Source organism: Ambystoma mexicanum, chromosome 2q (assembly GCF_040938575.1).
Source record: "Ambystoma mexicanum isolate Mex_15411 chromosome 2q, UKY_AmexF1_1, whole genome shotgun sequence".
Lineage (NCBI taxonomy): Eukaryota > Metazoa > Chordata > Amphibia > Caudata > Ambystomatidae > Ambystoma > Ambystoma mexicanum.
In genome coordinates, this window is record NC_090924.1 from 1,433,264,525 (window position 1) to 1,433,284,930 (window position 20,406).

Genomic DNA, 20,406 nt, shown 5'->3' on the forward strand with positions numbered 1-20,406 from the left:
TGTACAGTGGGTGAACATATAGGGTAATCATGTCTGTATGAGATGTAATCAGTTACCTTTGGGTGCTATTCTGGTTTCCATATGTCTAATTGTTGTGCATCAAATATAATTTTCTTTAATACCCAGTTTGTTGACAGATTGTCTTATGCCTTTAAAGTTAATCCTTTCATAGTCTGACAATACATGTTCACAATGTAGCGTTATCTATCAACTATGTCAATAATATCAATGGTGATCATAAGAAACAGTTTAGATCCCATTCCTCGTTCATTCCTCTCAGTCCCAAGGTGTCCATTCGGTCGATCCAGTAGGCCTCTCTCTGTTGTCTTCTCTTCCTCATATCCATTTGCACCTCAGGGTTCTCAATCACCTCTAAAGTCTGGAATTTCAACTGTGCCGCACTGTGGTTATTTTTCATTAAAATGTTGCGCTAGAGATGAGTTTATGTTCCTGTTTCTTATGCAAGATTTGTGTTCATTTATCCGTATCCTCAGTTTGCAACCAGTTTCCCCCACATAATAGATGCCATATGGACAGCGTATGCTATATATGCTATTTTCTGCATTGCATGTTGCAAAACATCTGAACGTGATCTTTTCTCCTGTATACGGCTGTAGCATAACTTCTACTTTAATTACATTGTTGCAACTACTGCAGTTAAGGAACGGAATGTGCCAATTTTTCTTGTGTTTCGTGGCCTTCTTTCTCTCATCTTTGGTGTTCACTAATAAATCCCTTAGGTTACTTGTCCTCTGATATGCAAACACAGGTTTTGTTGTAAATAAATCATTGGTCCTGTTATCATTGGTTAGGATGGGTCAGTGTTTCTTGATACACCTATTTATTTGGGAGCTTTGTGTTGAAAATTTCGATACGTACACGATCGGTGGTGCTACGGATTTAGGTTTCGGTGTTAAAGTGCTTGCTCTGGATTTTGTTGCTGCCTTGTTTGATGCCCTCTTCAGATCTTCTTCAGGATATCCATGGTGTTGCAATTTCTTGTGAAGTTTTTCTAATTCCATTATCTCTTATGACTTTGTTGCCACTTTGGGGACTGTATTTCAGTGTGCAAAGTACATTACTGTACCGCACACTGGGGTCTTTGCATTTTCTGGCCCTAGACATCCCTTAAGGATTTTTTGGTAACTGGACAATGTGCCTAGGAGTAGACTGGTAGCAGCAGAAGCTTTTCATGTATTTTCTATGAACTTTTACTGAGCCATACCGTGCTTACCGCATTTGGCTCATTACTGTGGCTAGTGTCCGTCATGGCCCTGCCACAAGGTCTTTTGTCTTCTCCTTTGGCCATTTTGTCCTTTGGGCTTCCCCCTGCTTTTTGTCAACCCGGGGAGTCCTTATTTGAACATGCATTCATCCGTGAAAGCCTGTGCTTTTCGAAGGCTGATACATGTCAGGAATGGGCTGGGACTGTCTTGTCACAATCCACACTACTGTCGCCAGTATGTCTGGTGTGCATGAGAGATGCAGTGGTCCCTGATTGGACCACTGCTAGTGTACATGAGTGGGGTAGATCTCCTCTGTCCAGCTGGTGTGCGAGCACTCACTGGACTTTAGGATATGACGAAGGGCTCTATGTGCAGACCTGCAGATCACCCTGACCTCTCTATGGAAACAAGTATCCTGAGAAGTGAAGCAGATCCATGGACTGTCCAGAATCACGCAGAGAAGGTTTAGCACCGTGAGCCCGCTGTTGTCCCGGTAGAGCCCTGCTTTGCTCTCAATCTCCGAAGACCTGCCAGGATGCTTCAGCCCTTTTGAGTCGTGGGACCAATCACTCCCAACGTTTCCTTGGCTTCCTGCAAATGAGCCTTCTTGGAAGTGTCCGTGGGCTCTCCAGTAGACTGACCAGCTTGTCCCTTGGCACCCGTGTTGGAGCAGTGCTACATCAAGTTTCAACTCAATCTTTGGAAGAACTCTAATTTGCACTGCAAGGCACCTTTGTGCCAAATCTTGTCAGCCCTACTGCTTTGGGCCGTGAGAGAGAAGCATGCGTCAGTCCACGAGACTCGGGTGCTCCTGCATCACTGTGCGACAGTGGCGGGCGCTGATGGCGACTTTACCGCCTTTCTTCAAGTGTCTTGACGCCAGCTGCATCTGTTTTATTCTATGTCCTGCATTTGTGATGAGAGAGGCAACTCCTGATGTAAATCGGAGCTGCATCTACACGCGCAGCGCCTGTGCACTTTGAAGCATAACCAAGAAGGGGATTTCGTAGTCCAGATGACCTTCTTCAAAGCTGGCAGGTTTGAACCCAGAGTGAGCTAAAGACGGCGAATAATCATACCACTAACCGGTGGCCCCTAGTTTATCCAAAGCATTTTTACACACAAAGAATCTCTTGTGGTCCTTGTCTTGGTTTGGGTGGCTCTTTCTCCCTACAGTCGTCGGAAAGTTGGGAACAGCTTTTTTCTCTGTAGTAGACCCGCCTCTGACTCTCGGAACTAAATTACTCACACTCCAGTGTCCTCTTCTAACTTTTCCTTCCCATTGAAGTCTGTCCCATGTGAGCTTTACGCATTGACAAGCACTGTTATATACAAACATAACATTGAGCACAAGACTCCAATCTTAGTAGGGCTGGACTTCTTAAGTTAGATATATCCATTTCTGGAGTTGGCCATTGCATTGAAGTGTGTGTGCTTTCCCTCCTTACAGATTTTGGTGGTAATCTGCACTTTACCGTATTGACCGAAAAGTGACTGTACATATATTTTACTTAGTGTGTGTTTAAGTAGCAGTATTACTGTGTTCTTCATTATTCACCTTGGTTCATTGTCGGCCTAATAAATTGTATATTTTTTATATATTACTGTCTGAGAGTAATTCTTGTGTCCAACTGTGTGTGCTCATCAACGACCTCAGATCGCCCCCACTTCTCCTGAGACTTAGTCTTGACTGCTCTCCATGCCTTGAATTGTCCTGGTTAACTTCGCAGAAGTGTTCCCTGTTTCACAAAGCTATGGTGGCTTTCTGAGCATTTGTTCACCAGAGCAGAGTTCAGAAATCCATTCTAACAAATCTATTAGCACAATTCAGTGAACCCAATGAGTTCAACCGCACATAAATACAACTGCACAGCCAATTCAGGCATGAATGACTGAATTGAATATTCTTGTTCTCAATGGACTCTTAAGTAATATTTCACTTCAAAATGATGTCAACAGCATAATCCACTCTAGGAATATTGATGTTCTTTTTTGTGTGCACATTTATGCAATCCTACACTTGAATTAATATGAATAAGAGTCCCGTTTCTTCCCCCCTCGTGTGCGATTCTATTTCCATTGCTCCCTCTTTTTTCCTTTTTTTCTCTTTTAAAATTTTAGAACAATATTTCTGTAATTTATATTTCAATGCCACGAATTCTGTTGTTATAGTTTATTATTTACAGGAAAGTCTGCCGAATACCCAAGACAAATTTTCCTTTTGGAATATAATGAGCCTTAACAAAGCCAAAGCCAAGGCGAAACACATGCACGTGCTAAAGTGTAGGTTTGAATGTTTGTATCTTGGAACTTACTTGATATCTGAATAAAAACGAATAATCAATTTAAAAATGTAATTTTCTCCCAATATTGAATCAGCACAACATAGATTCCCCTAGCCTTGAGCAGTGTTACTTTTTAGGATTCATTTAACAATCCAGCATCTTACAAAGACTGCTACTTCATTTGGTTCTGGGTCACTGAATGTCTGAAAACAGAGTAACAATAACCCAAGTGAAATCCAGTGCCTACCTATTCAATTTTCAATGTGTAACTGTAACGTCTAATGTCCAGTAGTGCCAATTGCTGATACTGAATATGATATTTTGAATCTTGATATTGTACTTTGATTGAATTAACAAAATGCTAAACTAAAAAATAAAAAAAATGAAAAGCAACTTCTTACAAGGTCATAACAAGAGTCTTGGGGGATGGCAGGCCATCTTAACATTCTGTCATGTCTTCTCTATATATAACACAGTTTTGCTGCTCAGGTGACCTGCACACGGATAGGCTAAACTTCAGGTACTGCCTCGGCCAGAACCAGAATAACTTGTCAAGCAAGGCAGTCCGCACATAAACTGTCCAATGAGGCTTCTCACCTGTAGGACTGGGGGGGTACTTTGGGTAACCACTACCCGAAGAAAGCTATGAAAATTGGAATTGTGCCCGGTATCCAGGACTTACCAGACACAGCACGGTGTTCGTCCCCATTTTTTGAGTCCATAAGACTTCATGGGGATTTTGGCAGATTTCTGTCAGATTTACTGTCAGAGGTAAATCTTTCAACTTACCACCATAACTCCTAGTACAACAGTGCAGTAATATAGTGGCAAAGTGCAGTAGGGAAATTACTGCCACCTTACAGTTGTTTCTACCTCACCACTGCATTTGCAATGACAGCCATTTTCTGCTCATCTAGTTTTCAACTCATTATTTGAGAAGATAGGAGTAGACGGCTCTCCTGGGTTGTGCTTGCACCTCCAGTGAGAATTGGACACCTCCCCAATACGCGGAAGGGTTGCTTGCTTGAGCAGGGCTGGCCCATGGTGCATTTCAAAGGAACCTGCTAGGCAGAGGGTGGGTGGGTTTATAGAAGACAAGCTCTTTGATCGTTAGCTCATAAATGTGGGTGAGGCACTGCGTAGTGAAAGGTCAAGTGCCCCAAGGAAGAAGCACTCTGCCATCTTGGAAACTGTTAGTTACATCACTTCCTGTTTACCCCCACATAATTCCCTGCAGGTGTTGAACTCTAAGCATGACAGGGGCAGAGGAGGCAGTGACTGCGAGTGACTCCTAGCAAAGGAGCTTGAAAATAACACTCCCCTGCCAAGATTCGGCTGCATAGCACCCAAATACACTGCTCCGTCTGGGGAATACTTTTTTGAAGCTGTTTAAGAGACCCCTCCCTAGAGTGCGAGAGTAGAATTCCAGAAGGGCGGAAACTTTTTCCTCCGACAGCCCTTGTGGTAGAGAGGCTCTAGCTGCTGGAAGAACCAATCCCTGACTGCTGCCAAGAAGCCGCTATCTGGGAAGCCCACAGTCCAGCTGTGGCAAGCCTCCTGCCAGTGACTTTGGACACATCCCGTGACCTTCCTGGGAGGATAGCTCAGGGGCAAGGCGTTTCTCTTGGAAGCAAAGCATAGCAACACAGGTCCGAATCATGGTCTCGTGCTTAGTAACTGGTCTCTGGTATTAAGCGCAAGCGGTCAAGTCCTAAAAATTCAAGTGGGGGGACTCATCAACAAACGCAATGGGATGGGATATCACCAGAAATTAGCATATAAAGGTGAAGTATGCACATTTCATTAAATTGGCTTTGCATAACCACCCAAATTGCACAGGACGAATGGCGTTTGCCTTTCATAAAATCAACACACACAAAACCAAGAGAGGTCATTTTCTTTTAATAGTGCTTTTTAAAACGTTATGTTTTGTGTGCATGTTTCAAACTCCAAGAACCAATACAAACGTTTTCCCTGGAACTTGCAGCACCGAAATGGGACATTTCACCTTTAGTGAGGTCTGCTTTAATTCATAAATTCAAAGAGAGCATTCAATGTTTCTCATTTTAGCGGGGTGGGGGGACTGAGTCCACCCTCTGAAAAAAGTGGGTGGACTCTGTCCACCCGTGTGTCCCCCCGATTTGAGCCCTGATTAAGCGCGTTATAAAAGAACGATTATATTCATAACTTGGGAAGAGCAGAAGAGGGCCCCCATTCGCCAATTGGACCTGTTTTGGAATCTACAGAATGTCCAAGTCAAGGGGGCTCAGTCCTGGCATTTTGCTGTTGCTCAGCATATTAACTTTCCATCTAAGAGAAAGCTGAGCCTGTCAAGAAGCCAGCATGACTCAGTTGAGGCTGCTTAAAAAACGAAGCTAGCGAACATGTCAACTAGGTGCCCCACAAGTAGGCAGATTGACCCTCTGGCCTTAGCATTGGCATTAGAGACTGGTTTTCTGACCATTTCCCCCACTTTTCCTAGCTTACCCAAAGACACTTCAAAAGTAACCAGTTTTGTTTTGTTTTCGCTGTTAATTGTATTCGTGTCTGCATTTTTCCACCTGAATTATAATACCTGAAGTATACAGTGTGTGTATAGCGCTATATAATACCTGGAGGATACAATGTGTGTCTATCACTAGTCTTCATTATCTGGGTATTGGCCTTACACAGGTGGGTTTTTTAGTGTTTTTATTAATTGTCTGTGCTTATGTGAAGTGCATATTTTCATAGCGCCCTTGTTTCAAATTTCTTGTTTTGGCGCTTAGTGTTCTCTTGCTCCCTGCATGCTTGTGCCGCAGATTGACATTTCTGGAGAGTACAGCCTTGCCTCGGCCCGCGTTGCTGAAAAAACATGTTCTATTTGTTTTACCTTCTGACTGAAAAATCACTGATCCAAGTTGTGCTACAAGATCTGCTATTTTATTTTAATTTTTTTATTTTTTGCATTTGTAAAGCGCACTGCAGCCCTTGGGCATTGAGACGCTATGAGAAGGCTTAGGGAGGCTTGATTCGGGGGTTACAAGAATGCGGCCCCAGCAGAGACTTAAAGACAGAACTAGTTATGGATAACAATGGACTTTTTCATTACAGTTTCAACACAGTTAGGCAAAAAAGCAGTACATTGTCAAAATCAAGTTACAGTATATATAACATGGGTTGTCAGACAAAGAGTCTAGTTTTAATGGCCTTCCTGAAGGTTGCATGGGAGTCAATCCCCCTGATGGAAGGGGGAAGGGAATTCCACAGTGTGGCTGCCATGTTAGGGAAGCTTGTACCGCCCGCTTTCACTCTGTGGGTAGAGGGTACAAGGATTCTGTTGGTATAGGCCGCTCTGGTGGGCCTAATGGGAGTGTGCAGGCTGATCCTTTGAGCTAGGTAAGGTGGAGCCCGACCGTGCAGGCACTTGTGAGCCAGGGCGAGTGTTTTGAATGTAATTCTCTCCTTGACTGGGAGCCAGTGGACCTTCCTCCTGATCTCAGAGATGTGGTCACGTCTTGAGATGCCTGAGGGCATTATTCTGAGCTAGTTGTAATTTGGCCAGGTTTATATGGGAGGTGCCTACCAAGAGGGTATTGCAATAGTCCAACCTCAACCCAATTATTGCCCTAGCTATGGTGAGACAGTTTGTTGTTGTTGGGGAAAGGTAGGGTCTGGCTGCATTGAGGAGTGTAGAATGGTACGCTGCAGAGGAGACAATTGCATTGACCTGTCTATTCATGGATAGGTCAGGTTCAATGTATACACCCAGCGTCTTGATGACTTTGGAAACAGCGATAGGGATGTTATCTACTGTGAAAGATTGGTATTGTTCATCTAGTTTCCTCAAGGTGTAGGGGGCCCCAATCAGCAAGAGTTCTGTTTTCTCACTGTTGAGGCAAAGCCAGTTTTTGGCCATCCATGATTGGATAGTGGAGTAAATGGCATTGAGTGTTTTGAGGTCAGATATATAGTCATATAGTCACCAGAGAGGGGGATCAGCACCTGGGTGTCATCAGCATAATTGGTGTACGAGATGCCCAGTGCGTCAGGAATTTTGAATTGGGGCCTAGTGAATAAATTATAGAGTGTGGGAGCTATGCATTATCCCTGTGGGACCCCACACTTGATAAGGCTGGGGTTTACACAAGAGGATTCAGAGAAAACCTTCATGACTCTATCCTGCAGGAAGGAGGTTATCCAAGCACTGGCCCTCGGGGAGAAATTGGCTGCGGTGGAGAGGTGGTGGCAGAGGATCTTGTGGTCCACCAAGTCAAAGGCAGCGGATAGGTCGAGGAGTAGGAGCAGTGCAGGTGTACCCGCGTCTCTTAGGTCGTCCATTTGGTTTTTAAGATCCAGCATAGCTGTTTCGGTGCCGTGTCTTGGCCTGAAACCAGACTGCCAAAGACCTAGGAGGTGATTGTCTTCGATACATTTTTGGACTTGCAGGTCCCCTGTTTTGTCCAGAATTTTAAGCAGGAAAGGCACTGTGGTAATGGCCTGTAGTTTCCAGGGTTAGAGGGGTCGAGAGAGGGTTTTTCAGGAGCGGTCTGACCCAGGCTTCTTTGAGTCCAGTAGGAACGTGTCCCGCCTGGAAGGATGAGTTAATGAATGCTGTGATGAGGGGGACCAGTGGGGAGGCACAGTCTTTAATGATCTGCGCTGGGCAGGCGTCGCCCTTGCAATTGGACGGTTTAATGGAGTTAAGGAGGGCAGTGACTTCAAGTTCGCTCATGTCTTTGAAGTCGAACATGGGCACGGGGGATGAGGGGGCTTCCGCCCTAGAGGTGCTGTTACAGTTGTCAAGAAGGTTGGAGAGGGCATTTTGGTGTGCTAGGATTTTGGTATGAAGGGTTTCCAATTTGTCTAGCATGGCAGTTTGAATTTTGTTGCACCAAATGTCATCTTTTAGGATAGTCGGGGGGGTGGCGCGGGAGACTCGAGCTCTCGGAAGATAGCAAATATTTCCCTAGTTCCTGACTTGGCGCCTTCAATCCTGGTGTTATAGGAGTAGGCTTTAGCCTGAATGATGGCTCTTTTGTAGTCTTTGGAGGCATCCTTAAAAAGAGCTTTGGTAGTATCATTTGAGCGGTTTTTCCAGTTAGCTAGAGCAGCCCTATTTTTGGAGCAAAGCTTTAAGAGCTCCTTGGTGAACCAGGCGTTAGAGTGCTTAACTTTCTTGGCCATTTTGAGGGTGAGCGGGTCTACTGTGTCCACTGCTGAGGTGATGACTTGATTGAAGGTGGATGCTAGGACTTCCGGGTCATTAGGGAACGGGTGTTTAAGTGCGGGAACCGCAAGGTAAGGGGCGATGTTTTCCATAGTGAGTTTACGTGAACTTCTCGCAAGAGCAGCTGGGAGTGGGATAGTTGATTTCAGAGGCCCCCTGGAGGAGAGGTCAAATTTGATGCAATGGTGGTCCGACCATGGGATGGGTGAGATATCGGAGATCAGGAGGGAGCAGTTATGGTGTGACACCCAGTCAAGGGTGCAACCTTTGGCGTGTGTGGGCTGCGAGATAGCGTGGGAAAACCCAAGGGTGGATAGGGCTTTCTGCAGGGCCATGACATTGGTGTCCCTAGGGTCATTTAAGCCAAGATTGAGGTCGCCTACGGGCAGAATTTGAGACAAGTTTTTGAGGTTGTCAGAGAGTGCATGGGTGATGGCATCGTGGAAGTCTGAGGTCAGGCGATAGACGACATGGAGCGTGATGGTATGGTTGGGCGTGAGCTGTAGTTTGAGACAGAGGTAGTCTGAGTTGATTCAGCTGACCTCCAATCTGTCTGAGGGCAAGCCTTTCCCTGGCGATAACAGCTACTCCTCCACGCCTTTCGTCTACCCGATCTTGTCTGAAAATGGTGTAGCCGGAGGGGATGGCAAGGGATAGGGAAGGGCCAGAGGAATCCTTAAGCCAAGTCTCTGATAGAAAGAGCATATCAAGGTTGTCCATGGTGATGAGATCATGCACATCTAATGCGTGAGCTGGCAAGGAGAGGACATTGACTAGAGCCCTTTTAAGTGGCATGTCATTGCTAGTGGGCATGGTGCTAGGCATGGCAGTGGGCAACACTGGGTGAGGTGCAGCAGGCATGAGTACAGGCAATGACACAGTATTCGGCATGGCAGTAGGCAACACTGGGTGAGGTGCAGCAGGCATGAGTACAGGAGACAATGACACAGTATTAGGCATGGCAGTAGGCAACACTGGGTGAGGTGCAGCAGGCATGAATACAGGCAATGACACAGTATTAGGCATATCAATAGGCAACACTGGGTGAGGTGCAGCAGGCATGAATACAGGCAACGACACAGTATTAGGCATGGCAGTAGGCAACACTGGGCGAGGTGCAGCCGGCAAGACCTGTTGGTCAGAGGCCTGAATGTTCACAATTGTCAGATTACTTGCTGGCGAGGGAGGAAACTTGGGAGAGTAATGAGGTGGGGAGAGAGCGCTTGTGGTAGGTAGCAGACACCTTAAGCGCGCTTGTACGTTAGGGCAAAGGGTGCGGGTACAAGTGCTGGCAGCGCATGGATGCCTGGAGTGGGAGAGGTAGTCCAGGGGTGCAGGGCGTGTGGATGGCTGTAGAGTTTTGCCCCCAGGCGGGAGTTCCTGAGAAAGCAGTTCGGGGTTGTAGGCGCGGTCCGGCCCAGCAGAAAGCATGAGTGGAAGCGTTTGTTTCTGCAGGCGAGCAAAAGTGGAGTGGTAGAGGCAGAGCGGTGGCTAGCAGGACCCTTACCTTGTTGTGCAGAGAGAGTGTCGTCATCCGGCAGCCTCGAGCAGCTGAGAGCTGCGGAGAGCGGCAGAGGCCTTTTCGGATGGCCTTTGCCAGGATGCGGCTAGAAGCACATAGAAGCCTTTGCTCCCCCTTGGACTTGGGCTGGCAAGTCTCGGGTTTCATCAGACTACTGGAGGTGTGGGTATCCCTGAGGGGATAGATTCTGGGGTCACCATACCAGGCCAGGGGGCAATAGGGTCAGCCAGCCTATCCTTTTCACCTCTTACTCCTGTTCCCAGCTTATCACTTTCTCTCAATCCTCTTCTTCGCCCCACTCCTTTTCTACAACTGTCCCCCCTCTGTTTTGAAGAACAAATGACGAGTGTCCTGCAGTGACCCCTCACAATATTCATTTACTTCCGTTCATAAAAACAGAAAGTTCAGGATGTACTCGCATTGAAATTACCTCTGAAAAGCGTTCTGTTGCTTCTCGGAGTTACGTCCGGGCTCAATAAATACAATAATAATAATATTACCACCTCTTATTCCCCATCACACCTCTCCCTCGCGTTTCTTCTTTGTATTTGTATTTGTATTTTGTATTTGTTTTATTTGTAACGCGCACCTTCAAGCCCGGAGGCATCAGGGCGCAACTTAGACATGGTTACATAAGCATACATCTATTCAAAACATTAAACAGTGCACAGTATTCAGGGTATACAGCAATATACATATTTACAGAATGTAGATTAGGGCAGGCGTTTTCCTGGGGCGAGCTACCAAGAACATAAGAGGTCCAGAAGTCAAGGCTGGACCTTTGATCTATCATCTCCCCTTCACTCCTTCTCTTGTATCTCCCTTCTTCTAATTCTGTTTTCTCTCCTTCTCCTGTCCCGCTTCTTAGCTATTTTCTGTTATATTTCTTTTCCGTGTCCCTCTGCCCTGCCACACCCTCGCCTCTCCCTCCCATTCTAAAGTTCTGTCTGTTGGCACCCCATGTACTCTCTATTTTCTCTCCACTCCCATAACCCTTCCCTTGATCCTCTGCCTAACCTTCCCTAAATGACTCTCTTCCGTGTCTGGTGTGTTCCTCCCCACTTCCATGTTCTTTTTTCACTTCCCCCATCTCTCTGTCTGTCACTCGCTCTCCCTCTCTTGTGCTCTGCCCCCTCTCTCTCTCTCCTTCCATCTCTTCTATTTGCATCCCCCCTTTCCCACTCTCTACTGCCACATCTGCTCTCTCTCTCTCCTTCTCTCCTTCTGTCTCTTCCCTCTGTCTCTTCTGCCTATGCTCCCTTCCCCCTCTCTCTGCTGCCACATCTGTGCGTTCTGTCTCTTTCTCTGTCTCTCCTGCCTGTGCTCCTCTTCCCCCTCTTTCTCTCTCTCTCCCTCTCTGTCTCTTGTCCCATCTCTTCTGCCTGTGCCCCCTTGCCCTCTCTCTCTGCTGCCACATTTTCTCTCTCTCTCTCGGCTGCCACATCTGTTCTGTCTGTATCCTCTCTCTCTTCATCTCTCTCTCTCGCCCCATCTCTCCTGCCTGTGCTCCTCTTCCCCCTCCTCTCTCTGCTGCCACATCTGTGCGCTTGTTCTCTTTCTCTCCGTCTATCATGCCTGTGCTCCCCTTCCCCCTCTTTCTCTCTCCCTCTCTGTCTCTTGCCCCATCTCTCCTGCCTGTGCTCCCCTTCCCCCTCCTCTCTCTGCTGCCACATCTGTGTGCTCGTTCTCTTTCTCTGCGTCTCTCCTGCTGTGCTCCCCTGCCCCCTCTTTCTCTGCTGCCACATTTTCTCTCCCTCTCTTGCTCCCCGTCTCTTCTGCCTGTGTCTTCCTCCTCTCCCTCGCTCCTGAACTTCCTCCTCTCCCACTGCTGCCTCTCTCTCTCCCCCTCTCTCTATTTCTCTCTTTCCCTCTCTGTCTCTCTCCCTCTCTGTCTCACTCTTTCCCTCTCTCTGTTTCTCCCCCCTCTCTCTCACTCTTTCCCTCTCTCACACTCTCTCTCTTTCTCTCTCTCCCTTTCCCTCTCTTTCTCTTTCCCTCTCTCTCTCATTGTCCCCAAGGCCTTCTGGGCAGAGGCGTAGCCAGGATTGTCTAGCAAATGGGGTCTGAATCTAATGTAGTTGGGCCCACTGCACTAACAAAAATATCTATTAATGCCCACACAGCGCTGCTGAGTGGGCATTTACAGATTTTAGGTGGGCCTTGCCCCTCAGGCCCTACCTGCCTACGCCTCTGCTTCTGGGGCACAGCGCCTCAATACCTTTAACTCTCTCTTAGTAAATATCTCCCTTCTCGCGCTCTTCGCTCATCCGCCTCCAACTCCCTGAGGGTCAGTCTCTTCTCCAAGCAACAAGTTGGTGGTAGATCTCTTTCTTCAGCTGGGGCCTCCCTCTGGAACAGCCTCCTTGCCTCCCTTAAACTTGAGCAGACCCATCTCCGGTTCCAGAAGCACCTCAAAACCTTTCTCTTTGCTTATGCTTTTTCTCCTCCTCTGCTGACCTCCTGGCTGTAACTGTAACTGCACTGGTTACCTGGACACCCTCTGATCTCGGGCCCAGGTCCCTCCACCGCCAGTCACACACACCTGCACTGCCTGCCTGGCAACACCCGCACTTGGGGACTGTTTCTGTATCCCTACAGTCCCACTACCAGCACTTGACACCTGATGTCTGCACTTACCCTTGCACTTGCCACCTGTTTGCCGTTACTTTTACTTATTGTTATTATCTATTCCCATGTACTGCACTGTCCCTTCCCCCATCCCATGCACTTGCGCGATCTGAATGACATCAGGCCTAGTAGGATCGTTGTCTGTCCCCCCTTTGTTGCCCTCCCTTGCCTCGTCGCACCTTGAAAAACGTGTATAGGCGCCTTATAAATGCCATATCATATCTCTCGCTCTCTGTTTCTCCCCTTTTCCCGCTCTCTCTCTCTCCCTTTCCCTCTCTCTCGCCACCTCTCTCGCTCTCTCTCCCACTCTCTTCTGCCTGTCTTCCTTCTTTCCCTTGCTCCTGATCTTCCTCCACTCCCACTGTTGCCTCTCTCTCTCTCCTCTCTTGCTTTCTCTCTGTCTCTCTCCCTCTCTGTCTCACTCTTTCCCTCTATCTCTCTGTTTCTCTCCCCCTCTCTCGCTCTTTCCCTCTCTCCCTCTTTCTCTTCCCACGTCTCTCACTCTCTCTTTCTCTCTCCCCCTCTCTTTTGCCTGTGCCTTCCTCCTCTCCTTCGTTCCAGATCTCTCTTTCTCTCTTCCCACCTCTCTCGCTCTCTCTTTCTCTCTCACTCTCTTCTGCTTGTGTCTTCCTCCTCTCCCTCGCTCCTGATCTTCCTCTCTCCCTCTCTCTCTTTCTCTCTGTTGCTCCCTCTCTTTCCCCCTCTCGTTCCCTCTCACTCTCCCTCGCTTCCTCTCTCTCTTCTGCCTGTGTCTTCCTCCTCTCCATTGCTCCTGATCTCTCTCTCTCTATCTCTCTTTCTCCCCACCTCTCTCACTCTCTTTCTCTCTGTCTCTTCTGCCTGTGTCTTCCTCCTCTCCATCGCTCCTGATCTCTCTCTCTCTATCTCTCTTTCTCCCCACCTCTCTCACTCTCTTTCTCTCTGTCTCTTCTGCCTGTGTCTTCCTCCTCTCCATCGCTCCTGATCTCTCTCTCTCTTTCTCCCCACCTCTCTCGCTCTCTCTTTCTCTCCCTCCCCCTCTCTTCTGCCTGTGCCTTCCTCCTCTCCTTTGCTCCTGATCTCTCTCTCTTTCTCCTCACCTCTCGCTCTCTCTTGCTCTCCCTCCCCCTCTCTTCTGCCTGTGCCTTCCTCCTCTCCTTGCTCCTGATCTCTCTCTCTCTTTCTCCCCACCTCTCTCGCTCTCTCTTTCTCTCTGTCTCTTCTGCCTGTGTCTTCCTCCTCTCCATCGCTCCTGATCTCTCTCTCTCTTTCTCCCCACCTCTCTCGCTCTCTCTTTCTCTCCCTCCCCCTCTCTTCTGCCTGTGCCTTCCTCCTCTCCTTTGCTCCTGATCTCTCTCTCTTTCTCCTCACCTCTCGCTCTCTCTTGCTCTCCCTCCCCCTCTCTTCTGCCTGTGCCTTCCTCCTCTCCTTGCTCCTGATCTCTCTCTCTCTTTCTCCCCACCTCTCTCGCTCTCTCTTTCTCTCTGTCTCTTCTGCCTGTGTCTTCCTCCTCTCCATCGCTCCTGATCTATCTCTCTCTTTCTCACCACCTTTCTCGCTCTCTCTTTCTCTCCCTCCCTCTCTCTTCTGCCTGTGCCTTCCTCCTCTCCTTCGCTCCTGATCTCTCCTTCTCTCTTCCCACCTCTCTCGCTCTCTCTTTCTCTCTCTCCCTCTCTTCTGCCTGTGTCTTCCCACCTCCCTCCTGATCTCTCTCTCTCTCCCTCTCTTTCTCTCTATCTCTCTCTAGCTCATTCTCTTTCACTCTTCTATCTCTTCTGCCTGTGCCTTCCCCCTCTCCCTCTCTCCTGATCTTGCTCTCTCCCTCTGCTCTCTGCTGGCCTTTAAATCGGATCCTTGGCCGCGCGCCAGACAGCCATTTCCTGGTAATCTAATAGGCCCGGCAGATGCACTGAGAGGGCATTTCCTGCCCGCGTGGCCGATTGTTCTTAATGTGAGAGGAGAATGCATTGCTGGCATGTGACGTGAGCGCAGCGCCGTGCAGTCCTTCATAGGAAAGCAGAGGGCTCCGCATAGAGGGGCGTCGCGGGGGGCCTGCAGAGGCTGCTCGGGGAGGCCACCTTCCCAGGGCCTCGCGCTAGAAGTGGGGGCCTCGCAGTCCATAGGTTTTACTTTTGTTTTGGTGGCCTGGGCCTGACGTCACCCAGCGTGCCGAAACAGACACAGGTGTCTTGCGTCTGATGCACTTTCTCCCCATTTCCTCAATTGCATGTGTTAATTTCTTTCTTCTGCTGGGCCCTCCTGCTGCGCCATTCCCACCTCGTCAATATCACACAGGGACAACAAATGAGCGCAGGGAAGCTGAAAGTGACGGCCCCAAGCTGAAAGTGACGGCCGCCATGTAGGCTAGGCCCCAAGCTGTTTTCCACAAGTGCTCTCCTTTCACACGTCGCAGTCACCACCTCTCTTGCTATACGGAAGTATGCCCCACTTCATCAAGCATGTCACCTTTCCGAATCTTAATTCACAGTGCATTTCCTTCCTTGCATTGGCATTTCACTTTGTAGAATAATATGCATGCCGTTATAACGTTTTAATCCACCTGCTGTAATCCACCTGCCTACGGTCATTTTCTATTCGAAATATCCGTTGCGATAATTTCCCCTCAAAGATGTTTATTTTGCCTGACATATTTTTGGAACCTCTTATGTAGTGTCAGGTTCGCCTATGAGCACCAGTTGTTGCACAGAAAAGACACACATGTGATAGGACAAAATGCTTGATGGAGGGGGTGTGGTGGGGGCAGAGGTGGTGGGTGGGGAGATTGCACCCTGTCCCCAGGTTAAACAATCAAAGTGATGCAATCATTTATACCAAACGCACAATGCATATTTTGCTGGGAGGCTTGCTAAGTTTGCTTGATATGACGTTTCATAGTTCTGTCAAACGGTTGAAGGTGCAGGTGTATCATTTCTGGATTCCCCACATTGCCACCATTTTGTGATCCTGGGAAAATCTATAAAATCTGCCCTCAGCACGAGAACAGGTTAAGGATTGCTGGATGCCTGGAGTAAAAAGCTCTGCAGTTTATAATCGGTCCTGGTTGGGTGGAATACACAAACATACTACAGTTGCCAGATCACTGACAGTGCACAACAACATTTGACAATATATTCATTATGCTGTACAAAGAACATTTGCCATCATTGCACTGTAAAATATGTTCATGTTATCATGACCGCAATAAATGTCAGAATTCCCAATGTAAAACTGTCATGATACTGCACTCACAATATATGCCAGCATCCCACTGTACATCATATAGGGTGATGCATCCACTATATATGCCAGCATTCCCACTGTACATCTTATAGGGTAATGCATACACTATATATGCCAGCATTCCCACTGGACATCTTATAGGGTGATGCATCCACTATATATGCCAGCATTCCCACTGGACATCTTATAGGGTGATGCATCCACTATATATGCCAGCATTCCCACTGGACATCTTATAGGGTGATGCATCCACTATATATGCCAGCATTCCCACTGTACATCTTATAGGGGGATGCATCCACTATATATGCCAGCATTCCCACTGTACATCTTATAGGGTGATGCATCCACTATATATGCCAGCATTCCCATTGGAAAGCACTTGTTTGATCATTGCCACTGTAAACAGATCATGATGCTCCAACTGTGCCCACAATATATGCCAGTATTTCAAGATGTCCTGATAATTATTTTAAGTGTTCTTACTGTACAGAATGAAAGTGTAAGCACTTTCCGTCAATACAGTAAAATGAACTGTTGTATTGGGAAATCAAAAAGTGGGAGAAAGTGGGCCTCTCTGATGCCCAGACTCTCACCACCACATATAAGCCATAAAAGGTTGAATTTACCCTTTTGCTTATTGAAAAAATGTGCACTGATGCAAGGGACCACAACTATGCACCGTCTATTATGACCCTCAATATGAGAGTGGAAATGAGTCAAAAGAACACTATCTTGGACCCTATAGCTTGCGTCAACACATGTTAGTCAATAGTTTTGAGGTCCGTAGGGTCTAATAACCCTCCATCACATCCACAGAGCCAAAATTGACAAAATGGTCCCATTTGAAATACTGCAATGTCCGCCCGCAGACCAGCTGCTAGGTCTGCAGATCTGTGAAAATGCCAAAACACCCCGAACCATATAAGACACAGAGTTCCATGCTTTAAGAGCCCCAAAGAAGTGATTTAAAGTAAGGGAACATCATACGAGATTATTAAAATATGTAACACTTCATATTCTGCAGGGGTATGCTGCTGAACAAATTCAGACAGGGGGAGCCAGGCACAACAGTGAAATCCAAGATGGCCACACTTCCTCTTATAGCCTTAGGCCCAGTGAGCTCCATCTCATATCTGGCCCAGGAAGGAATTTGCTTAGACAAATCCCAACAGAGACCTCCCCTGCAACCACAGATGCAGCCTTTTATTTTGGAAGCCAACCCAGGTGAGAGGTTAAGACAGTTTAAATGAAGCTTCCATCCTGGCCAGAGTGGGGGTTGTTGGTGAGGCAGAAGATCGGCAGCTTGAGAGATGCGGAAAGATGAAGAATTCTGGAGTGCAGAAGCTGGACATCGACGAGACTGGGGGAGCAGCAGGTGGTGGAAGTAGGAAGCCCAGGAGATAGAGGGAGAAGCCAACAGAGGCGGTTGGAAGAGTTGAAGAAGAATGGAAGACAATTAAAGAGAGTTGGTGAAGGGTTCAAGGAGAACGTTGGATAACGCCAAAGGAGACAGGAGGAAAGTAATCGGAGAAGGCAGGTGGAGAATTTCTGAGGGAGGCTGGAGGATAGAGCAAGTTGGGGTAACATCCATGGTGGGAATTTAGGGAGGATGTTGGAGAGACATTGAAGGAGGTCTACCCGTCAAAGGAGGAGAGATTGAAGAGTCAGTCAACATTGTATAGGAAGAAGTCGAATGTTCAGTTACTCAGGACATGTTCAGATGCAATTGGCACTGAAACGTCAAAGGGCATGTGAGGGAACGTGTGCAGAGATGTGTCTCGGACCTCTTTGAGTGTGAGTGAGAGAGTGCTGCAAATGAAGATTCTGATCAATGTCTATTGGACGCCAACCAGGTTGAGCTCAAGACGTATGACTGACTCTGATGCCTTTTGGGGATGTGGTCACAGGTCGGGCTCATTTCAGCATATGATATTGGAATGATCAAGAGGGCGTGTGTCCTCGTGTGAGGTCACAGAGATAATGAAAACAGTCCTGGGATCAGACCTTACCCACTAAAGTGCTGGTTCTTTAGGGCCTCTCTGCGAAGAAGATTTTATTGAGGGATTGCAAGGGTCCAAACTTTCCCACATCGGCGGCATGGGGTGAGGACCTGCAGAGGATCTCGCTGTTTGAGAGAGTCATCCTGCGCAGGCAGAGGAGGGGTGGACTTGGATCTGATATAGAAAGTATGTTACTTTTAGGTTTTATGGCCTTATTTTCTGTATTGAATGGTATTTCAATAACAATGTTAATACAAAAAACATTGTATAGGAAGAGATGGAAATGTACAGGGAAAGGGTACAGCGATTGTTGAAGGAGGTGAAGAGGTTAAATAACCCAAGTAAAATCGATAGATGATGGAGAAAGGATGTTTAGTTAAGAAGGAGGAACATCGGAGGAGCAGGAGAGGGACAGGTTTTGGGGTTAGTCCCTAATCTGAAGTGGAAAAATCCAGGTGGGAGACGGTATGAACTTGTGGCATGACGATAAGGAGGCTAGAACCAGCTGAGGCTTATGGGCACCCAAAAGACAAAGGGAACCATATGGTTGGGAATGTCAGGCAACCACCCACACTTTGGGTGGTTGGCTGAAAGGCTCTGGAAGCCATGCTCAATCCCGATCGGCAGACCTGAGACAGCAATTTTCCTGAAACAAGGACTCGGACAGCCTACACCCCAACGTGCAGGACTACCTTGGAACCGGATGGATTCCCCACCAAATCTTTGCATGATAGGGCAGGTCCTTATAGGGGATTCACATCCTCCCCAAGCAAACCCGCTCCTTGAAACTGGTGATGAGAAAGCCAAGTAGATCTGCCTGCAGTCTCATCCCAGGAAGACCGATTCTGCATTCCTGCATCTTCATTGAGATTTGCTTTGCATTACTCAAATCCAGGATTCCCCCACATTATTTTGAACAATAAAACCCTTATAAAGTGCCCCATTGTGTCAGTTGTGTCATTGACCCCATGGCCTTCCTGACACTTGCTATGTTCACACTATATGTAATGTAATATAATGTAATGTGAGTGGTCTTGTACAGCCACTATCTGCCATCATTGGTGTCCTTGCTGCACCTGCCTCTGTAAGGAAAAGGGGTTGAGTTTCATTGGTGGGAAGCGTAGATGCAAAGCCTGTGGTCGTGATGGGTGCAGGTTGGAAGTACCCGGTTCCCGAGTACCAATCTGATTTCTATGGGTCTGTCGGAGAAACCTAGGGGTATGCTATCCACAGGGAAAAGCCCAAGATCTAATATACTAGAATGCTTTGGGTCTAGATAGAGGCATGTTAATGGGTGGGAAAATGGGGAACATGCCCTGAGTCCCTTTCCTTGGGGGAGGGCCTACCTGCTTCCCAACTGTGGGGCATGGGGTGGCACTGCTTGGGTGGGGGCCAGCACTTCATGGTGTTTGGCCAAGTCACGAGGCCAGAACATATTGTGTGTTCTTTATTTCTTTCTCTCTTTTACATCATCATTTAGACACTGAAAAGAACATATGCTTTGTGCGTGCATGCCTGCAGGCACATTTGTGTAAGGAATGCATGGCATCAACAGTAAGACAGACACAAGTGACCACAGTTCAAGGGTGTTTATTGAACTTCAAGAAAAGGTATGATAAACGCCTATCTACAGATGGGAGGAAGCTACGACCATGAAATAAAAATAACGCAGTTGTAGTGGTGTCTTTGACAAAATAAAGGAGCCTATACTAAATAACCTATTGCCAATCCTTACCTCTAAACATAAATTGTGTTTGAAATAATGTAATGAAAAAGAGAGAAGTGTTCACAATGATGTCAGGTTTTCAGACCATTGGCCCCCCTTCCCCACTTTTTAGCACGGGATAAGGCAGTTCAGTCGAGCATATCACAGTCTCTGGCATTGTTAGCACGGGGCTACAGTTCACTCATCAGCATCAGAGCCTCCGGAGCGTAAGCCTCCTTGCTTCTCAAAAGTCTATTCACCGAAAGGATATGATCAACCCATTAGCCAACAAGTTCTTTTCCTTTCTGGATTTGTACAAGTATTCACTTCTGGCGACTCATTATCCACCCCATCTCCCCCTCATCCGGGCTCAGATCCTATGAGCATAAAGTTCTGCACAGGCTTCTCTCTGCCGGGCTCAAGCCTCTCTTTCACTTTACACTTTATCGCACAATGTTCGTCCCATCGACCCCATCCAGGTGATCCTCCCGCACTGGTCCACCCCCAGAAACTGGATCCAAAAGCATTTGGTGTGTCCTGGCCACCTGGATGACAGGTCCCCGGGGACTAGTGGGTGAGACACCTTCGGGTTTCTCACATTTGACACAC